The following is a 6,559-nucleotide window of genomic DNA, read 5'->3' as shown; positions in this document are numbered from 1 at the left end:
TATAGCTGCCATACAAACCGAACGATAGGAATCAAGGGCCTGTATGGAAAACTTTTGCATTTGACGTGGTATCTTCACGAAATTTGGTATGGATAACTGTTTAAGGTAACAATATAATCTGCATAAAAATTGTTCAGAATGGATTACACTTGTAATGGGTATTTAGCTTCGCTGCAACCGAAGTCAACGTTTTTTTTTGTTTCGGCTCGTCTTTTTTTCATTCCGTTGATTGTCGACGTGTTTGCCTGTCAAACTCATAAACCATTGTCTTATCGGCAGTTATAATGCTCCACGAATATGGGATCGGATTTCCCAGAAGCAAAAGTAATCCAAAGAAACCTGTTCACTGTAAGCTTTTTGCAAAAAAAAAAAATCAGCTTTATTTTCATACCCAAAATATCCACCAAGCACATTCGAACTAACACTTGCTTGACGATTCTCAAGCACCATATTCTTTACTTTTTTAATATTTCCATCACTTSAACGTTCACAACGATATCGAGCGATGTTTTCAACGATCTCTTGACCGTCTTTGTAGGCCTTGTACCTCTAGTAGGCTTATGTTTTTATATAAYTGAGAAATAGAAAATTTTGGACACATTCTTTGTTCGATATTTCTATCCTATGTAAAAATCGCAACGCACTACTAAGGTGTACCGACTTCAGCAGCTGCTGTTAACAAACTGGGCTACAACTTACACATATTTAGATTGAAAATATATAATTTTTGTGTTTATTGATGTAATAATGAAAGACGCTGTAGAAGCATACATAACTTATAAAAATTTTTCCATAATTTTCTCTTCACTTCCACTTAAACTTACATTCACAATAATTGAAGATTATATATCCAAGATTATTCCATGCAATAGTTTATGACATTTACACAAAGAGAAAATAGCAACACGTGCTTTCCGTCACTTATGCTTTGTAAATCTGCAAAGAGGATACACTCTGCTCTTGGTAACCACCAGTAAACTTTTCGGGTAGTAATATTTTACCACTATTTTATTTATTTTTTGCTTTAGAACTAACTTATAATTTTTATGCTTTTAAGTTTGCACACACTTCTAGCTTTATTGCTGGAGAAGACTAGCTTTAAACTTTTTCCCACCTTTTTTCAAAAGAGGATAAAATAGAATATTTTTTGAAATCCTTTTGCGGGTTTCCACTGCTTTATGTCAATTRTGTTTGCTGTTTTCTTTATTGCACTTTTCGCAGCGACCGATTGCGGTAAACACTAGATAGAGAATAAGGTAAAAATGATTAAGTAGAAGGGTATTTGGGGACTTTTTTATTATTTTAAACAATTTCTGCACTAATATTTTAACAGCTTGTATGTAAATACTATAAATGCCGTACATTGACTTATATTTGCATAAAGTTGAAATACACTTTCACTGCATTTCCTTTTCCGGCTTTCACTTCCGGTGCACACAGCAACTACACAGACACACACACACTAATTCTATCGAGCAAGCCCGACACCGAACTTTAGACTTTGTGTCGGCATTATTGCGGCGACGACACAAATTTTGCTGCTTTTATTGTTGTTGCATATTATTTAGCCTCGCAAGGGACTTGCGAGACACTTGCAAATAACCACTAGCCCTCAGTTGCACGCCGCATGACTGCGTGTGTTTATGGCACCTGCAAACACCCAACGTAACGCAACAAAAATTACGAGCAAAACAAAACCAAGAACAGACTAAAACGGTCGGTGTTGCAACGTGCGCTGTGTTAGGTTGAAGTGAGCTTCGGGTGGMACGTAGAATTCCAACAATAAATAAATTTGTATGAATAAAGCATGCACCACAGCGGCGCGACGCAAGGACACACACGCGGCGACTGACTAGATACAGCGCAACACGACACAGGGCACAGCGTGGCCAGACGTAACGGCTTGAGACGCCAAGTGGCACTCAGCGAGTGGGTAAAAAGCAGGTGGATGGGACTGACGCAAGCACGCGCTTATTTGTTCGAGTGYATGTGTGTGTGTGTGTGTTTGAGTGTGAAACGGCAAGTGAGTGGGGACAATGCAAGGAATGTGGCAGTGTGTAGTAATTGCTTGGAGGTGTGTATGTGGGTCTGCAATTTTATTTATTTTTGTAGTAATTCAACCGAATAAAAACCGGTGTTTTATAATTTTCTTACAATTTGAACTTTTATACACAAAACATTTAATACAGGATCAACCGTRCACTTAGCGGCAGCCAAGTTAATTTTATTTTGTTAGATGACTCAAAGCTTTCTCTTGTTTCACTTCACTTTCACTGAAGAAATTTTCTTCAATTATTTTTTTTTTAATATATTTTTTCATATAAACATACATGTATATATATTAATTTAACCACACACCAATATTTTAAATATGAACTGCTCTCCAATACTATAATATGCAATATTATAGGCAGCACACACAAACGCGAGATACCGAACTTTTCCCCAAAGCTAAACTATATTTAACAGCGGTCACTACGAAACTAACCGTCGTTTCGGCTCAAAAGCCAGTGCTAAGCATAGTCAAATGCTCCACGCACGTAATTGAGTGCAAACGAGTGAAAACTCACCAAAACACACGAAGCGAGCCGGTTTTACGAAGCGGTCACCGTTAGTGGTGGTTTGAGTGTTGCTATTGGAAATGCAACAATGTTGCGGAAAAATGAATAACTAGACACATGTTACAAATTGAGTGAGTTCATGTTGATATAGCAATAAGTTGCTGGCAAAATGTTGCGACAATTTGAGTGGGTACTGTATATGTTACGGAAGAAAGTTATATATTGAAAAGTTGCTGTTATCATTTTCCGGATTTAGTAAACAAGAAAATTAGAACTTTTGCTAATTAGGAGTCTTAGCTTTCTAGAAAAAGAGTAAATAACTTCTTATAAAACAAAATGAAAGTCGATAACTAAAGTGAACACATAAATAACAAATTTTCAAGTTTATGTGTGATTTAGCAAATAAAGAAAAGCTTCATCCAAAATTAGTGAAATAATACTTTTATCTCGAAAAATTGTATGTAATGCTTTTTATGCAACAAAAACTGTCAGCAACCATACCAAGAAAACCAATACCAATTTTGGCTCCTGCCAAAACTCCACATACAAATTCAACTAGCACTTGTAAATGCCCACAGAGACAAATCAGCACATTTTTGGATGAGCGTGGTTAGGAGCGACAATACCAAGATTAATAAGATAGGTCAAGATGGAAAAACATTTTTATGTCTTCCACAAGGTTCAGGGCTTGACCCTACGTACACCACTAAGCACGGTGGTGCAAGTATCATGGTCTAGGTCGCATTTTCATGGGATGACGTTATACCAATTGTTCGAATAAATGCTAAAATGGAATGTATTTGGATATACTTAAAAATAAAATGGAGCCTTTTGTACTTGAATCCATGCTCATAAGTTGGACATTTTTATTAACACAATGATATGAAGCACACCGCAGAGGTAGTCAAGTATTGGCAATGAAAAAATTAGAATATTAGATTGGGCTGCACAAAGCCTGGATCCAATAGCTAATTTATGGAATGAAGTCAAGCAAGAAATAGCAGAGAACAAAATTAAAGAATTTTGATGATTTATGGGCTGGAATTCAATCCCAAAGAAATCATGACAAAAACTGGTGGAAGGCATGCGGCGTAGATGTGAAAGAATAATTAACGAAGTGAACAATCTTATGCTATTTTTAATCATTTTTATCAATTTTTGGACCTTTTTTGTAAACTCTTTTCAGATTGTGCTATTTATGTGTCTCAACTGCCATATCGGATATTAATATTTCGTCTTTTTTAACGATAATAAAATATTTTTTGTTTTAAAAATAGGAAAGTGAATAAATGAATATTTTTTATTAGATGATCAAGTGTGCTATTTATGTGTCCATGGGTGTAACTTTATTTAGCAGAGAATAACACACTCTACTGCAATGCAAAATTGAGCTTATGTCATAAGTAGTAGTATATCTTACTATACTGTAAATATGGTGAGTAACATACAATAATTTCAAATTGTTGGCCTGTCTCTTACGAGGATTAGAGTCAAGATTATCGTTTGGAAATAATTGCATACATCAAGACAATTATATACCATCGTTAGTTTTATAAATTTTCATGATATTGTTGATGTTGATGTCTGAAGATATTCTGATGGCTCGTATCAAGTTTATATAGGTTAGGTGAGATTACTGTATGTTGTACAAGTGGGTATTATAGCTAACGTACGCTAAAAGGTCACTATTAAAAAATAATAATGAAGTAATTTCTTTCAATAAATTACTTAATTCTTACAAAAAAGTTTTGAGGAACCCTTTATATATGAAGCCAACTAAAGATGAAAATGTTTACTCACAGCCATGAGTGATTTGAATGCAGCTGTCAAACTCAATTGCTTACCATTGGTACTCAAAGTAAAATAAAGTAATTGCATTTTATTCAAGTTCACTTGTAGTACTCATATGTAGGTATGTACTTACGTGTGTAAGTAATGCATGTGTTAGTGAATGCAAAAATAATCTCTTCATTTATATGCAATTAATGTACCAATTATTGACGCCAATATGGACACAAACGAGTTATGTAATTTTAAGTACATCTATGAATTGTGAAAAGTTTAAATGTTAGATAATTATAAATATATACAATGAGCAGCTTATTCAATTTGAAATTATCAACGCATTTGCTTACCTATACAAACACAAAATTTGAAACTTTTATATCAGAATTACATACTTATTAGTTATCTTTTTGGGGTTAAATCTCACATACATAATCTTGCAAACAGCGATAAAAAACGTCATTTAATGCATACAATTCAAATCCGCTATAAATATTTAAGCTCAGCGTTTTGGCGATGGCTAATCGAAGCAAATGCATTGATTACGGATACACCCATGATATTGTGAAGCAGAGTAATCAGTGCAATTTTGTTGTTAGTTTGTATGCTCGAAATATTAGGTTGTCAAAAAAGTCTTGCGGTATTTTTTTTGAATTTTCAATTTGTCATAAATTTTTTTTTTTGGTTACTCATGCCCAGCTCTTGACCGATGCTACGGCTGCTACTATGCCGGTCCCTTTCGACCAATTTAACGATTTTATCGCAATTTTCGACTACAGGCCTTCCGGAGCGTAGCGCATTTTCGACCACCTCTACACAAGAACGAAAACGTTGAGATCATCGTTGTGCAGTGGAAATGGAAACTGTATCGGGTCCATAAGCTGCACAAATTTTATTAGCGGCTTGAGATGCATTTTTGCCTTTATCGTAGTAGTACTGTAAATTATGCCGTATTTTCTCTTCATTTTGCTCCATGTTTGCGGCACTATAACTCACGAACGACTTAAAAGAAACGACAATCAATCAAACACGTGTTAGCGTGAAATGGGCTTTCCAAAAAGGTATAGCTTGACCCTATACGACGAATAAAACTAGAACTTCGCGTTCTCAGCTCCAACTAGCGAAAATACCGCAAGACTTTTTTGACAAACTAATATAAAACAAATAATTTGCGGAGATATGTGTTTTATGTGCTCCATACTGAGTAAGTATTGAGCGACGAAAGTTCGTGCTTTCTTTCAAGAAAATAAAAATTAGAATGATGTACAATATTATTTTAAATCAATGCAAACTAAGCCATTTGCGAACGAAAAGAGTGTTTTTATACTAACAAAATGCGGAGGTGCTTACTTAAGCAATACCAATATAAAGTATTTTAAGCTATATATTTTTTATCTTAATTGAAGTTAAAGAAAGCCAGGTAATATAAGTTAAAAATATTTTATTGACAACCCTGYGTCTCAAGTGATCTTGATTTTCAAAGCCTTCTGAGATAGACTATTAGAATAAGAAAATGATTGGATTTAAATTTTTCTATTAACTATAGGATTTTTTTCTTTACATACTAATTAATTAAATTGTATTTAAAGTATTACAGTTCACCTTAAGAGACCTCCCATTTGAATGCCTGTTTTTTTTTAGGGAATTTTAAGAAGAGATGATAACATACATACATATATTTCAACAGTATACATGTAAATTTGAAGCTAAAAATATTTCGTAGAACAAGAGTAACTGCATTTTTAATACCTCCGCCTCGAAAAGAAGAAAAGCATTTCCTCTACGATTCCGGTTGTTTGTCTTATCTGATACAAAAAAATAGAGGCGTTATAATCTCTAAATGCACGGAATTTGTATTATCAAGTGAATATTCCAACAATTGGACTTTTGCTAGACTAAGAAAAAAGTTGCGGATTGTTTATGYTGTATTTTGGTATAAAAATCAAAATTTTGATCTGTAGTACGTAGATGATAGCATCCGTTTAAAGTGCTGAGTGTACTCTAAAAAATTTAAGTCATTCGGTTATGGGTTTCTGAGATACGGAAAGTTGGAGAAAAGTTGTTATTTMAGAGGGGGAAGTACCGTCAAAAAATGCATTTTTTTCCTCTTTTAGTATGGGAGAATAAAAACAAAACACATCCGATTTTTTGGCACATATATTAAGAGGTATTATTGAACTACGAAATGTGAACTACGATATGTCAAAACAACA

The sequence above is a fragment of the Bactrocera latifrons genome, unplaced genomic scaffold, assembly GCF_001853355.1.
Source record: "Bactrocera latifrons isolate USDA-ARS-PBARC rearing strain unplaced genomic scaffold, ASM185335v1 scaffold_145, whole genome shotgun sequence".
Classification (NCBI taxonomy): domain Eukaryota; kingdom Metazoa; phylum Arthropoda; class Insecta; order Diptera; family Tephritidae; genus Bactrocera; species Bactrocera latifrons.
Note: the sequence above shows the minus strand (reverse complement) of the source record.